Source organism: Lasioglossum baleicum, chromosome 4 (assembly GCF_051020765.1).
Source record: "Lasioglossum baleicum chromosome 4, iyLasBale1, whole genome shotgun sequence".
NCBI lineage: Eukaryota > Metazoa > Arthropoda > Insecta > Hymenoptera > Halictidae > Lasioglossum > Lasioglossum baleicum.
The window spans coordinates 9677792-9694487 of NC_134932.1; the positions used below are offsets into that span (position 1 = coordinate 9677792).

The window sequence follows — 16696 nt, forward strand, 5'->3', positions numbered from 1 at the left end:
CCCGGAGCACTTACGTTTTTCGAGTTTCGACATTGTTGCAGCTGCAACAAATCCGCGACTATCCGCGACCCTGTTAACAACGAAACACCGTTCCGAAGTGCAACGGGACATTTTTAGTCTTTCAACAAATAACCGCTGTTTGCTTTCGCGCGTGGAAAATCGCCGTGCCGCATAACCGAGGCGATTCGCTCGGCGAGCACACCTCGCTATTAGCTCGCTGCCGATCCCCAAACCGGGAGCCTCTGTATAGCAAGAAAATATTGTAAAAGTCGCGGGTGGAAAACTGTGCTACCCGGGGGCCGATCGATTTATTTTCGGCCGCGTGTCACAATCCTCAATTAGTTCTACAAATGTTTTCTCGTTAACGCGGCCGCTCCGAGTGCTATTGCTCTATTGAAATACGACATATCAATGCGTCCCGGCTAAAAGCCTGCCGATATCGCGACCGGATAATCTTTTACTGACAAATTATGGTTAATGGCGTGAAACATTGCCCGCCCGGTTACTTTATTGCGGGAAGTGCCTCGTTTTTCCTTTTTTCTCTCTCCGGTTTTTTTTCCACCTCCGCGGTACTTTGACCTCTGAATTTACGGCTGGAATTCGAATGATCGTACAAAATATATTTACCTCCCTCTGTTTTCGATCCCGATGTAACGCTTCTGTGTAATAAAAAATCGTATTAAGGGCTGTAATGAAAAATTTTGATTGGAAATTATTACCGAATGGTTTTTTCAAATATTTTCTTCTATTACGGTTTTAATCTAACTTGTTCGCGCTAATTGGTTTCGCCGATTGAAATAGCTTTAGTCGCAAACGTTAAGAATACTTCTTACTAATTTATTGTGTTTGTAGGATTTCAAAATAAACTATTTTTATAATACTGTACAGAATGCACTATAATATGTGGAGAAATCATTCTCCTCCTCTGCGTTTCCAAACGAGCAACAGATCCGCCAAGAAAAAAAACCAACAGCAAAGTTTCGAACAACAGCGGAAACCAGTTTGAAAACGTCAACTAATCACCGTTGAAAAGCCAGGGGTTGTCTCGTTGACGGGGGTCGAGGTGCGCGGGGGTGTCGGCCGAGTAAATAAATGAAACGTGATTAACGTATTCAAGCAAAACTAAATTTCCAGTTAAGCTGCTTTCACCGCGGCGAAATATTGAAAGCGCGGATTTTCTTCCCTCGCCGTTCCTATCGGTCTTAATTTCACTCGGCGCGGCGGTGGCGGCGTGCGCGCTTCTTTTTACCCCAGGAATAAGGTAAAGAGGAAGAGCTGTTGGGTGCTAAGGGTGGCGCGGGGTGTGGGGGGGGGGGGTGGTAAGCGGGGCGGGTGAGCGCCTTATAAAAGCTTGTAATCATTACGCGACACTCTTCGTAATTATGTTCGTAATGATTACTCGTACAAGTTGCAGAGCTCGCGCGGACGCGGGAGTGTTAAATAACCAACGGGTGCTTCGACGTCACGAGAAACCCCGCCCCCGTTTTCCCCTTAATTAAAAATCATGAATTAATCAGATCGTTAGTAATCAGGCGCTCGTCTTCTCGCGTGGACGTTCCTTCGTCTCTAAATCTCTCTCTCGCTCGTTCGTCTCTCGCCTCAAATAGACGTCGCAGTGCTTTTACGGTCCCTTTAGCCTTCCAACCCCATCGCGGCGGTGCGTTCGTTAAGGGCGGATTCATCCCCCAAATTAAATCAATTACCATACTAAGGCGGATTTTCGGAAAGCGAGGGAGCGAGCTTCTAGCCTAGCCCCCATCCCCCCCACCATGTAGCCACGGCTTTCATTTTAACGGCGCCTTTCGACGAGCCTGTCTCCTGCATCCACCAACGACACCCCTTGGCCACCCCCTTCAACCCTCGACACTCAAAAATAAACTTACACCCCCGCGCAAAATGGCATACTCACGCCAGAGTGCTGGGGATCACGGAACACAGGGACTTTGGTAATTTTTGGTCGATTTTTTCGATATACCGGAGAAATTTTCTTAAAATTATTTTCTTGTATCGTAAGGGTTTGGGAATTTGACTATACATTTTTAACCTCAAATTTGCAAAATTGAAGGAGTTGATAGACTCTGCGAGGTAGGTATATTGTACTGTGTTTTGTGCAGAACTGTGTTGTAATCGCTAATCACGATAATGACTGAGCCACATTCTCCGTAATCACGGCTCCGTTAATTCATGTATGTATGTATGCAATACAATAATGATTTTTATCGAGATGCAATTATATTTGCCGCGATATAGTAGGATCGTTGATAGTCACGGTATAACTGAAATTATATCTAGACTATATTACGGAAGCGGGGTCCGGTGAATTTCTAGGTGCGCATCGCGGTCACCGGTGTTATGGTTGTAATGTTTATGGCTCGTAGAGAGCATAGTAATCAGAACGGTGACGGATTTCTAACCGAGAACCGGAAAGGACCACTACACCGTCCTCATCCGTTATCAAACCGCAGCTCGAACGAGGAGCGCGTGTATCGGTGCTGCCCCCGTCGTTATCTATGTGATAAGGACCTGCCAACCCTTATGAATGCTTCCATTATACACCTACCGCATCTTCCCCTTCCCCTCCACATTGTCTACCTATCTTTTCCACCCGCCCTCCCACTATTCGCAAGAGTACTATTCTAACTGATAACATCGCCATCAAGTCAAATTAATAGGAGAACCTACACTATATTCAAACGGTTTATTATACTTGAAGTGGTATATTTTAGGCTCTTCCAACATTTTTACTAAAAAAATTATAGAATTTTTGTAACATTCATCGTGCCTACATTTGTCTGATTTTTTAACAGGGAATTATCTCCAAATAAAATTTAAAGGAGCGGAGGAGAATCAGAAATCAAGGTCATCCAAAGGTCAAAAGTTCGAAATTGTAGATCCCGGTTCATGAACTCGCGACATTTTGTTCGCGCGTTCGGCGCAGGCTGATGTTTAATCAGCCAAATAACTAATTAGGCAAAGATTAAACGCTTACCGAGTCAGACCCGTTAATCAACGTAATGACGTGAACCGGATTATATCAGCTACATGATTTAATCGTGCGAATGGGAGACCATCGATTATTCAAATGTTTTCTGAACTATTAAAACGGACCAATTGGCATTGGTCTCTGTGTTAGGCGAATTGATCGCTGACTAGTGGATTTGCCAGTCTTCGTTGACGTGCAACATCTGAGTTTAAAAGCTTAAAGTGGCACTGTTCAACTTACTTTCAATACGTTGCTTGACTTTTTGATTGATAAGGGATGCTCGACGGCTGCTGAATTATCGACACGATTATTCACCGCCCCTGAGAAATCATTGCTTGCAATTATTTATGATTTATGACAAAAATCAGTAGACGAATAAAAATTTCAAGTAACCGTTACATTACTTTCAACCTATTGAACATATTAAGAAAGGCAAGAAATCTACATATTTCACTCAAATTTCTTGTAATTCACATAAACAAATTTTCATTTCGCATAAAGATCCGCTGTCTATTAATAATACTACGTTACCTCCTTATCTTTCAATGTTCCTGTACTCGCCTGACTGATTAAATCAACATGGAAAATTTAAGATACAATTAACACAAAGCCTGCTGCCTCTGTACACCGTTATCGAAGCAAGTAACGAACAAGCTCATCGGTCACGTCCAAGAAAGCAAACAGGTGGCGGCCAGCCGATCGAAATAAAGGCTCTGACCCGTTGAATTTGCACAGGGTTTTCGCTAATTATTAATGCATACGATAAAAGTGCAGTCGACCGAGCAGCCGCGAACAATTCGGTTTCCTTCGACGATTCTCGCCCGTTTCTCCCTAAGTAGCGGCATTATGCAGGCTTTTCGTTGCCATCCGCTGGCATTACCTTTGGCGAATGGCAGAGCGTAAGTGCATTGTGGGATCGGCGTATCTGCCTGTGCAGCTTGGCGCGAAACGATTCATATCGACTCGGCACCGCGGAGTTTTATCGGCGGGATGCCAACCGGCAGGTATAATTGGGCCATTGTTGGCTGGCAGGTGGTAACTAGTAGCCAACGCGGCTACCAAGCCTTGACAAGAGAAAGATCGATCTGAGATTAGACCGCGAGAGAGAGCCTGGCCCAGGACCTTTTCTTCATAGGAACAAGATTTATGCGCGGCCAGCGTCTCGGCGTCAATGGGGTTGTTAACGCGGCCGATAATCGGCCCCTGGAACAATGAGAACGGCCGTCCTTGGTTCCGCAAAACCTAATACGACAGCGCCCGGAGACCCCCTGAATAAATCGAGGATCGACGACGATCTGGACCGCTCGATCGCCGCTGTTAATTGGTCGGCCGATCTAGGGAGCAAAGAGTACCGAAGTAAATAAGATTAACGAGCTGCGTCCGGCGAACAGCTGATCTCCGCGAGCCTTGTTATCTTGAGAAATGGCTTGCGAAGACGCTACTACACTAAACTATGCCAGGTACTAATCCTTGAGCAGAGAATGCACTCCTGGAACCCGGTGTTCCTGATCATTTCAGTTCACTCTCGAAACAATAAACGCGATTGCTAAACTATGAGTCTTACGCATTCGTGACGAAAATGAGCAGCTGCGATTTACGACAGGAAATACCATCTGCAACTTTTTGCGCGACTCGATAAAGTACGTCCAATGATACCGTGTCCAAGAAAAACCGTTAGGCACAAGCCGAAACAAAAATTCGTCAACAATACTGAAACATGCTCGAACACATTCCACAAGGTTTCCGTATCTTTACATCATTCAGCTCTCCGGAAATAAATTATCAAAGATGACCCAATTTTGCGCGACTACGAACGTTCAAGTTTGGAACTCGCGCGCGTTCCGCTCCGTATCCGCTCGCCTTGTTCGCAGCGAGTGACAAACTCGTCCGCGCGTATTCGACGGCTGATTTGTATTCAACGTTTCGAGCGATTAATCTCGCGACTTCTGACCCTGTCGGGCTGTCACGCGTCCGAGAGATCGCCGGTGTCGTACATCTGACCCAGTGATCGATCGTCCCCCTCGATCCGTTATGCCGGTTGTCAGATATAGATCTTCGGCCCGCTATCGACGTAGATCTCGCCGCTGCCGCTCGGTGTTCTACATTTATATCGCCCAGGACTTTGAAGAACTGCGCGAGCAAACCCTTCGCGACGGGAAATGTGATTTCGTTAAAGTTTCATTCGCAAATCACCGGTTCCATGGAAAACTAATTGTAATCAGCGGGACAACGCACGCGCGTGTGTCTACGGAGGGTGGTGAAATTCAATATTTCATGCGCGTTCAGTTTCAAGAAATTTTGTACGGTCACCCTTTCGCTGGAACAAGTGTCACTTTCCCATCGGGATCCGCGGCGAACCAGCAAACGAAACGCGAGTTAAAACGTTTCATTAGACTATGAATAAGTGAATGGTATTATGAGTAACTGAGCGGGACCGCGAGTGCTCGAATACTATCGGCGTTTATTATTTGAATTAGTAATCCCAAATAGTTTAGTGGTGCAGACTATTTTTAATGATTTCGTCAATGCACTGGAATTCTTTATTTATACTTGGCATATTTAGTTTCTACCAGGGACCCTAACTGTTATAACCAAAAAGAAAAAAGGTCATGGAATAACAAGTATTTCATCGACTAAAATCGTATTGGTTACAGATAAGCATTATAAGTAACCGAAAATTTTTTCTCTTGTTGGTAAATGTTATCGTTGAGAGAAATTCATTTCGATCTATTATAACAGTTATCGATGCGAGAAATTTATTTCGATCACTCATAACAGTTATCGATGGGAGAAGTTTATTTCGGTCGCTCATGACAGTTATCGACGAGAGGAATTTATTTCGATCGCTCATAACAATTATCGATGAGAGAAATTTATTTTGATTCTGTTATGAGCGATCGAAATAAATTTCTCTCAACGATAACAATTATCAAAGAGGGTCCAATTTTTTGGGCACCAATAATCGAATTTTTTTCTTTATATTTTGTGTAGATTACCTTAAATTTCAATTATAATCAACTTTTTATTAATGATTTTTATCCTAGTAAATTTCAGAATAACTGTTATTTTTGGTCCCTGGTTTCTACTCGAAGCGACATAAAACAATTATACCTGTTTGAATCCGAGGTCTTCCAAATTGTTCATCTTGAGGATTTTGTCCGCCACTTGCTGCAAAAGTACCTCGGCAGAAAAATCAATTTAAGGGATTGCAAGTAGAAGGTTTACGCTTTAAAATGAGCCTAGTTGGAGCATCGTACGATTTCTTCCGCCGATTCTGTAGCAGTTTAAGTGCGCCTACTGTCCAGCCAAGGTCCAGTGATCCTTCAATTTAGCTGGTTAGCGTGGTTATTTGAAAATTCGCCATCTCGATCTGGATCGAGCGATTACAACCGGAAGCGCCGGTGTTGATCGGTAACTTCACGGTTAACCGCGCGACCGGTTTCGTCCCACCGCCCTCGTTTTCAATTTTCTGTCACGCGTCGTTTCACGTGCGCGTTTCCTTTTTATTTTTTCCCTTCCTCTCTCTCTCTCTCTCTCTCTCTCTCTGGCGCGCGCGAATTTTCGGGTAAGAGAGTTGTCGAACGAGCAGACGGGAGAGCGAATAACGGAGAAACAGCGAGAGGGAAGGCGCGAAACAGGGAACACACGGGGGTGGAAGAGAGTCTTTGTGTGGACGGTGGGCGGTGAGGCGCATATGTCGGCCCGGAGTTCGGAATCGGGATATTGAATTCACGCCATTTCTGTTTTGACGTATCGCGGCCGGCGATACGATCCGTCGGGGGTTTATCAGCGGCCCGGCACGAGGAAGTGATTTTTTCATTCTAACAAATAGCCTTTTGCGGTTTATCGGATTTCACCGGCATATCCGCCGGCGTGAAATCAAGCGCGCGCGCTGCGAGAGAGACCCGGTCGAAAACCGAAGCGAAATCATTGAAAGATACACTGGTTTTCGTTCTCCGTTTCGAATCCGTTCCGATCGCTGTGACTTTTTTCCTCCTTTCTTTCTCTTTCTCTCGCTTCTCTGTGGTCACAGACTCGGAGACGATCCGTCGATGTTACGCTCTCCCTGTCGAGCCTTTAACGAGTAACTTCCCTCTTCTTGGAAATCTTAATTTATCCTTGGGATAAATTCGCAGAATTATAACGAAAAAGAATTTATCAAATACGTAAAATCTATGCATTTCAAAGATCTAAACAGATTGACCGATGCGTCTTATCGAGGCCCGATTGAAGTTTAGGGTGTTTATCCTCATTTTACGACGCTTATATTAGCTTGCCGAGTTGTCGTTGTTGTATGCTTCAAATCTTGTAATCTGTGCGTGCAGGAGAAAAAATTGTTTATATTAACCGTCACACCTCGCCGGGCGACACTCGGTAGTACGTCATCACGTTCAGCGATCCCCACTCCGCGCGCCAGCGATCCCTACTCCACTACGTGTTCCCACTCCGACCCGTGCCCACTCCACTGACCCATTTCGCACCGAAAGAACTCGGTCAGTGTGGTGTTCCGTTCATTCAGTTCCATTTCGGACAATTTCGGACTCCATCAAGAAACGTCTCGTCGTCTCTCGGAGTCATCCCCTCATTCTATCTCGCGTATTTCCATATCTTGCATTTCTATATCTTACTATTTCAAACCAGTATTACTATATCTTGAGTTCCATTTAAAAAAGAGTAAAAAGCAGGAAATAAAAAAATAAATGAAAAAAATTTTTTAAAACCACGCTTATATTAAAATGCACTAAAAAGGAGAAAATAATTTTTTTAGACATTAATGACTATAAATAAAAGCGTGGAGCGCTAAACTATATTGACATAATCTTCGTGAGCTAATGTCTAAAAAAATTATTTTCTCCTTTTTAGTGCATTTTAATATAAGCGTGGTTTAAAAAAATTTTTTTAATATAGTTTTTCTTTAAATGATTATCTTTCAACCTAAAAGCATTGTTGTGCACACGATATCAATAAAAATTGTCGTGGAGACCTTACCCTGCTAGACCGAAATTTGTGACTGTTTTGTTCGACATTCTAATAACGTTTCCCAAGTACACTTATCGTAAAGTGCTACCTGTCACCTTAAATTTAAATCGTCAAACATTCGAAAATTTCTACAAGAATTCGTTCTAGAGTTGACTGGAAAGAGTCCTCTCAAAATTCGCTTGTGTACGCGAGAACGGATCACTATGGCAACTGGCATAGATCGATCTAACGACCCCCGATTTTTCGGCGGTGGATCCGAGGCTCGATCCCGGACGGAGTCGTGTTCGAGCAATTTTCGTCGCGATTTCCGTCGAATCGATCTCCGCCCTCGCTCAACTCCGGGGCCGCGTGTGCAAGGGAAATTGCAGGGGAAATTCGAAAGTTCGTTGCGATACCCCATGAATCCCAATCGGGCAGACGTTGCTGTCGAATCCTTGCTACATTTGCTAATAAAGCGGACGGTTGCGTCTTGCTCGCCTAAGGATATACACCGCTGCGCGCGTTCGATTAGGATGCTTTCGCGTCGCTAGCGCGCGCGCGCGAGGTCGAATCGCGCGTGTAATCGAGTGACAGTGATTTAGAATGCGGCGCGAGGAAAGTCGAGGCTCGTTAATAGGTTGCCGGACGGGTCTCTCGCCGGTTCCCGCCATTCGTTCTCATTAACGGGAACATATGTTGGCGAAGAAGCATCTGGTTTGATGGAAGTGGGTCATATTTCTGGGCTTATTGGTGATCTTCGCGATGACACTCGATATATCACCGCTTTCGAGAAACATGGTGAGGAAAAGGTCAATGAGTCGAGCCCTCGCCGCGTGACTTATTAGTCGGAGAACATTCCCCGTCGCGCGTCGTGGTAATTGTTAGCGTCGTGATCATCCTGTTTGTATTACCTCGTCTTTTCAACTTTCGTCGAATTTTATAAGATCCTCGAGCCAGGCACGTTTATTCTTTTGCAAATTACTCGCAGGAACAATTATTTCTTTCAATGTTGTACAGCTTCCAAGCTACCGCCTTTCTAATTATTTACAGCGATTAACCCTTGAACTTCCGAGTTCCCGTAAGCTCGATGGAACTGACGAGTTTATTTGCCCGGAGAACTCATTAATATTCAATCAAGCATCGCCGTACCGGTTCTTACGGTTCAGACGTCTTCTTAAGAGGTTAGCAACGGGTCGCTACCGATTGAAAAATGTCATCAATCGAAAATTAATTTTACCGTCGTCATTGTCGGCTAGCTGGCCGAGCAATTTACAGTCCGCGGCCGGCCATTTATACGCGAAAAAGTCTCATTTACATGCGGGCTACGTTCGCGGTAATGAAATAACGAAGAGGTTCATTAAGGCTATCGAAGGATCGCGATAGAGGCAATTTCCCCCTAGAAAATTCCCGCAACACAGTGCTGGAAATTTACGCGTCGTTTCTCCGGCAGCTACAATGCGCCGCCGACACGTGATAGCTTTGTCCTCCTTCCGCGCGTCCTAAATCACCCGTAATGATTATTACTTGTATTAGCCGCGGTAATTGTAGCTTTACGCTCGGGACGCAATTACGCGAGCGGGGGCCGTCTGCGAGTTGATAGGAATTCGCTTAAAAATTTCGTCCTCGGGTCCCACTCCGTTACGAGGTCCTCGTTTATCTGTTGCCGGACGGACCTCGATCTTAAGTCGGTCACTGCGACTCTCAATACTTTTTCCCGAAAATTTATCAACGTAGACTCATCAGGCGGACTTTCAACTGTATGAAAATATTTTTTTTACTATATCAAGAGAGCTTTCACTTGATTATGCAAATTTTTTGTCAACTCTTGTTTTTCACGATTTTTCAAGGTCACCTTCAATTTTTTGCAAATACACCTATAACTTTTTTACGTCATTTGTTAGAAGATTTCAAGGCGAATTCGGTAAGTATCATAGTATAACAAAATTGCGAAAAATTCCTTTTTTATTTTTTTTTACAAAAGATTTGCTGTAATCACGTGAAAGTTCTTTTGGAACCATGCTATACGAATATATAAAAATGTCATTTTATTAAAATATATAAAAATTCGTTGTTCTCCTGAATATCCTGTACCATGTTATCAGTCAGAGGATTATTCTGTCGAGAATGCAGTTCATTATGGCTCGTTAATAATTCGGATCATTAGTCAGAGTGATTATAAACTGGTTCTTACGTTTGTTCGCAAGAAATGAATTGTACCAGCTAGTTCCGGGGTCAGGTGCACAGATAGGGATCGCTAGTTGAGAACGAAGATCTATTTAGAAACGGTGAAGCATGTTTTTAGGCAAACATCGTCGGGCATTGGCCAATCGTACTCACCGGGATCATTAACTGCGCCGCTCCTAGACATTAGCTGGTTGCACGGACTGACATTTGTTGAGGCAATCGTCCCTCATTTGAGCGCGCTTTCCTCTTAAGCTGATTGCCTCGCCGTAAACAAGGCACCGGTGCCTATCGAAACCGATTGCCTCCTTCTGAAATACATCCTGGAAACGCTTTTACAAATTAACCGGACGCCTCGTGGGCGAGGAGGAGGCTTGTCGATGCATTTACGAATTCCATTCATTATCAACCCGTTATAATAAGGGAAATACTCGTCAGACTTGGAAACACGTTTAAGTGTCGCTTGCAAGAACACTTTTTCCCTCGGTTGAAAGAAATCGATCCGTTTTTTAATTCTCTTTAGTTCACCGTCTCTATAAAACCATAAACTACAGTACATACTTACAGTAGTGTGCGAATTAATGTGAACAGACGTGAAATATTGGAAACTATTGTTGTACAGTCAACTTGGCAACTCATGTTGCAACTTTCAAAAAGTAATAATACATTAAAAAGTGTGTTACATTAATTCGCACACTACTGTAATATTTCCAGAATTATCCTGATCCTTGTCCAGAAATCCTTAAGAGTTCAACCTATGAATCGCGTCTCGCCTGACGAATAGAATACGATTACTCAAACCACTCGGCCGATTCGCGATTAGCGTTCACCTGTTCGACAAGCTTGAACCGTGTTATCTCGTTTCAGTTTCGGTGGACAGCGTCGACAGAGAGAAGAGAACGAGAGGAGAGGAGAGTCTACCTCAAAGATCGGTGAGTAACCTTCGCTCTATGGGACTAGATCGATAGGAAGAGGTAAAACAATTAGAAAGGAGCGGATGTGTTTCCCATGAGGGAAAACAAAGGGGCACTGCGACCGGGTAAAGGTAAAAGAGGGACGATAGTGTGGTGTACGCTGGTACGCTAATGGAAAGGGCCTCGGCTACACGTTTACCGTCTACAGTCTACGTGCTCCTAGGCACCGATCGATCGATATATCGATGAACCCTATCCTGTGTCCGTGTATCCCTCTCTTCCTCTATCTATCTGCACGCTCTCGCAAGGGGTAGTTAATTACGTTTAATACCCTCGATTATGTGTTTGCGCCGAATACACACACTCGACGAATCCGTTATACTTCCCTGGCCTCCTTGCTGCGGATGTTGCAATCTTCCTTATTGGCTTCGGGATCCGCAGCATTATGTAACCGCATTTTTCCCTGGCGCCGTATTAATGCGATTCAACTACCCTAGCGACCAGGCTAGTTTTCACCTGGTAATTAACAATATTATCATCATAGGACGTTCAGAATTAATAAAACCAGCTGTGTAGATCGTACTGTGTGTGTAGGTTCAGAATCAATTACATAGTCTCTGACTATCTGAGTTAATTACAATTATATACATCTATTAATGAATCGTGACAGAGTCTTCAGAATTAAAGCAAGTTACCTAATTGTATTTGGTGTTGGATTTATTAATTAAAATATTTTATGAAAAATTTTCCACGAAAGTTAAACTGGATTAAAGATCAAACTAAGAAAATAGTACTTGATGTTGAGCGACAATTGCGTGAAAGGGGTGGTTGTTCACGCACGAGCCCCGCTCGAGAACATCGCTAGGGTGTTGCGAGTGAACGGGGATACCGGGACTAAAAGGGAAATGAGAATGAATGTAATAATATATTTAATATTCGCCGGGTCCCTGCCTCCTCCACTCTCGGTATTACAAGTCAACCAATATTCTCGCCCCCGTTCCGAGTACCACCCCTCCCAGCCCCTTCGCCTGATTCTCTCACTCGGTCGATCTCACTACCCTCTCTCTCTTGCCCTCTCTCCATCCCCTAGCGCCTTCCCGTTATTTCGCGAACCCTCCGTACTCCTCCTGCCCTCCCTTCACAACCCCCCATTCCCTTCCACCCTCCTCTCACCCTGACTTTCAAAGTGCACCGACATTATTTCCGCTGTAACCAACACGCCGGGGTTTGTAGCAACGGGACCAGGGGAAAGGAGATAGCGGTTTCCGCGAAACGCTCGTGATCGCTTCGGAATCGAAGTGAATTCCCCTGTTTCCATTAATGACCTCCTTCGACGACTGTTTTGGATTCGGAAATTAGGGGTGGTAATTGAGGATAGCGGCCGCCTGTGCCGATCCTCGGCGCCCATGCTGCTGGCCGGGGCTGCTAATGCGATGAAACCGATCGGGCTCGTGGAAACCTACTGTCATGCAGTTCGCATACTCTCTGCTCGCATGATCTATCGCACTTCAATATTGAATCGTTTTCATCATTTCTTTCAGCCCGTTTTTTTTATGGGAAATTTACAGTATAGCTAAACTGTTCTAACGTAGAAATAACAAGTTGGTTATATCTTCATTGGAATATGGGTATACAGGGTGAGTCCGAAGAGAAACAGAACACCTAAATATCTTCGTTACTTTTCGTTGTATAACAAAATTTCTCAGGACAAAGTTACACTGTTTGAAGGGCCACATGTAACGGTGTAAGGGAAAAAATTTTCAAGGTCATTTTTTTACAAGATTTTAAGGTCATCGATATTTTTTTAAATGGAATGAGGTATATTTTAATACATCGATTTAGAAACAACAAATATATTTGAGGTGCAAACGTTAGGTGACTCACCCTGTATATGGTAAACTAAATACACTGTTTGTGTGGATAGAAAAACCATACGTTTATTAAAACCGGTATATTAGAGGCACGCAAAACCACGTCTTTATAGTTCGAAAGAAACGGCGCGAATGAGGAACACTCAAGCCAAAATCAAAAGAGTAACGGTCCTATGAACAGCCTGAGATCGAGGGTCCCATGCCGGGGACAATATACGATGTATATTGAGTGTAGACACAATGTATATACAGATCAAGAGCCGATTCAATCGTTCCTTCCTCCTAAAGAACTAATAGATTAATTTTGTTCTTTATTTATGAAATAAATTCCAACAATCTTCTTATTTAAGCAAGTTGGTGAAAGAATACCCGCGACTATCGCGGGCTAGTCACTTAAAGGGTTAATATAGGGAGCCAGAAAAATGAGATGTTCGATCCTGAAAATTCGCAACGAAGAGAAAGAGTGAGATCCCAGGGAAAAGAGAAAGAAAGAGAATATAGGGGTGGAGGGTTGGTCGCACGAGTGCCGCTGCGTTGGCATCACGTGCCACGTGATATTAGTTCATATATATCGCGGGGGTAAACATGCAGCGACGCAGAGACAGGCGGCAAGGTGGATGGGGGGTCGGGGGTTTGCTTCGGCAGAGGAAAGAGTATGTGTAAAAGTAGCTGGTCCCGCGAGGCCCTGCGGAGGAAGGGCACGTATTCGATGTAAACTATAAAACGTACCCCGTTTGCGGCCTTCCCACCCTTCCCTTCACTCTCTCTCTCTCTCTCTCTCTTTCTCTCTTTCGTTTCTCCCGGCCACCCCTAACCGGCAACCCCACCAACATCGTCGCAGTCCGCCCCCATCCCAGCCTGGCAACCTGCTCGCTCGCGTAGCATATTGAATCTTATGAATTTGTGGCCCGTGTGGTCGGGGCACTGCCGGGGAAAAATTTAATTTCCAACGATTTCGGGCTTTACGCTGACGTGGGCAGCGCTGCCTCGATCGGCTCTAGCATCTTGTTCGCTCCTCGCCAAGCGATTGCCGGATACGAACATATACCTACCCTCGCCGAGACAAGTATGGTTGCGCCGCAACTTCCGGTCCGGCCTCGAACTGCCTGTTCTCGGCTGAAACTTTCGAAACACTTAGAGGAAACCCGACTTTTCGGTACATTAGGTGTACGTATTAGTGTGAGAATTAATGTGAGCACAAGTTAAATATTGAAAACTATCGTTTATTGGTCAGTAATAGACTGCAGATCTTTATGCGAAATAAAAATTGTCTGCATGTCTGAAAACTGAATGCCATCTCTTCCCTTAATAATTTTAATAGAGGAGAAATCATACATTGACATCTTTAATTTTGAAAATTTTCCAACAATTTTGAATTCATCTAATCAATTTTCCTGTAAATGCATAAAGATGGGCAGTTTATCAAATACAAAGTGTCATTATAAATTTCGCGCAATTTTTTGTTTGTGATACGTCCACACAGAACCCATCGATCAAATCAAGCAGCGAAACTGAGAGAAAGCGGATGCGCCGAAGCAAGATGTACATGTCAAACTTGTAGAACGTACGGCGGGTATTTTCGCGTTTAATAAATCCACTTACTTCCCGGAGACCATCGGGAGCTTATCGTGTGTGTTTCGCGCGCGTAAATTCGCGTCGGGTCGTGCAAATTTCATTCTAATCCGCTTGCGCGTGCTCGGCCGGTCTCGTTTTTACTATCGCGCGCGTTGATCCGGTTGATTTTGTTTGCCTGTGTAACACTCCGCTGATGGACCGCCGTTGATGGGAGCACATCAAACTATGATTTGGTATTTAGTCACCATTAGGGACGCATTAGCACTGACTACACGCGCCTCGTATACACACTACCCGTGCCCGGTTGTACGTATACATGTGTGGCCTCGTGTGTCTGCGTGTATATACATTAATCGAGAGATAGAGAACGGAGAGAGCTACAGGTTCACGTATACTCACGCCCGAGATGCACAAATGTTTGCGCGGCCATAATCGACCGATACCGCGTGCACACCGATTCCCCATGAATTCTTTACGGCCGCTGTACTTTCGCGCGGACACGTTTCCCGTGCCCTCAACCATCCGGCCCTGTTAAATTCATTAGTATGGCCCTCGGAGCCAGTCCCATTAACGATTCGCAGGTCCGCGAGAAGCCGGGGATCGATTCTGCCCGATAGTGCTGTGGTCGATCTGCACAATCGATCATTTCAAATTACACTGTCCAACACCAAAGTTCCACAATTACTGTTGAGTGGTTCTCATAGAGTTTTTGGTTTAACACGTTTAATCAATCATTCAAGACGGAGAGACACCAGTTTCGCACCAATTTTTGATGATATTTTTCAATTTATCTCAAAATATAAGGGTCCAGCGGAAAATCGAACTATACCACGCGATAGAGCAGACGTTTATCTTGAGAAACCTCCCTTTCAAGTATGGAACGTCGACGTTTTATTCTAACCAGGAAGCAAAAGATCTTCGCCCGACATGAGTCGCCGCCAGTGGCGCTTACCACTAGAACGGGCGATCGCCGCGCCGCTGGACCCTTATTTTTTGAGATAAATTGAAAAAGATATATAATACAAAACTTTTTAAAAACCACGCTTATATTAAAATGCACTAAAAAGGAGAAAATAATTTTTTTAGGCATTTATGACTATAAATAAAAGCGTGGAGCGCTAAACTATGTATATTGACGTAATCTTCGTGGGCGCTCCACGCTTTTATTTATAGTCACCAATGTCTAAAAAAATTTTCTTCTTTTAGTGCATTTTAATATAAGCGTGGTTTTTAAAAAGTTTGTTTCATATATTTTTTTATTTTATACTTTTTAGTCTTTTTTAAATGGAACGCAAGATGTATCTTATCGTACACATCGTTACACAGTGTATCTTATCGTTAAGAAACAATTTCCACTGCGTAAATGTATTGAAGTCGAACTATTATTTTATTATTTACATTTAAAATTAAAATTGAAAATTTAGACAAAATACAAATATTTTTATAATATAACCATCAAATAAAATACTATTTTCAAACATTAGTCTCTCAAATAAATTATATTTTGTTTTCAAAAATTACTGTCTCAAATAAATTATTTTATTTTCGAAGTTATACACATACTCTCACAAATAAATAGGATTATTTACTATTTACTATTCTGTTTGCTAATGTTTTATTATTCCTTAAGCTTCCCCTTTCTTAACCATGCCATTGGTTTTCTTAAAAACTACTTGAGCACATTAATCGAGAACGAAACGAACTTTCGGGACAACCTAATATTTTTCTCAGTATAGATCAAGCCGATATGTTTTACCACTTACCATTTTCACAAAGTTTAATTCAATAAAGCGTCCAATGCTTCTAAATATTGAAACATGCAGCAGAACCTTTTAACGCATATTTGTAGTAGAATTTGCCAATAAATGTCGCTCGATAGAAACAATTTATACCACACACCGCAGACGGGAGTATCGATATAAAAAACTCTGGGCGGTTCTAATATTTGGAATTGGCGCCGATAAGGCCGTTCGAATGCAGCGTCGAGATTTACGGGTGCATATCGATAAAACTCGCGCCTACAAACAGCCTACTCGATCGTCTCGTTAGCTCCGATACGTTCTCCAGGTCCAATAACGCGAAACGGGACGAAAAATGGTAACGCGATCGAGCTGTGTGTATGAAGTTCGCGAGGAAAGAGAGAGAAAAAGCGTGGGCGTGCCGCACGGCTCAGGACAGATAACGGCGCTCGATCAGAGTTTGCGAGCTAAGAA

The 16696-nt window shown here is 43.7% G+C and overlaps 1 long non-coding RNA gene across 3 annotated transcripts in view; it reads left to right on the plus strand.

The window, feature by feature from the left end:
• LOC143208091 (uncharacterized) overlaps positions 1 to 16696 on the plus strand; it is a 398278-nt gene that overhangs the window by 31969 nt on the left and 349613 nt on the right. The window contains exons 1-2 of one of the 3 annotated variants that reach the window (XR_013008839.1): positions 1329 to 4443; positions 10991 to 11055. This is a non-coding gene — a long non-coding RNA (uncharacterized LOC143208091). Of the gene's footprint in view, positions 1 to 1328; positions 4444 to 5899; positions 8741 to 10990; positions 11056 to 16696 lie in introns of those variants that run through there. The other 2 variants (XR_013008838.1, XR_013008840.1) reach the window with 2 other exon arrangements.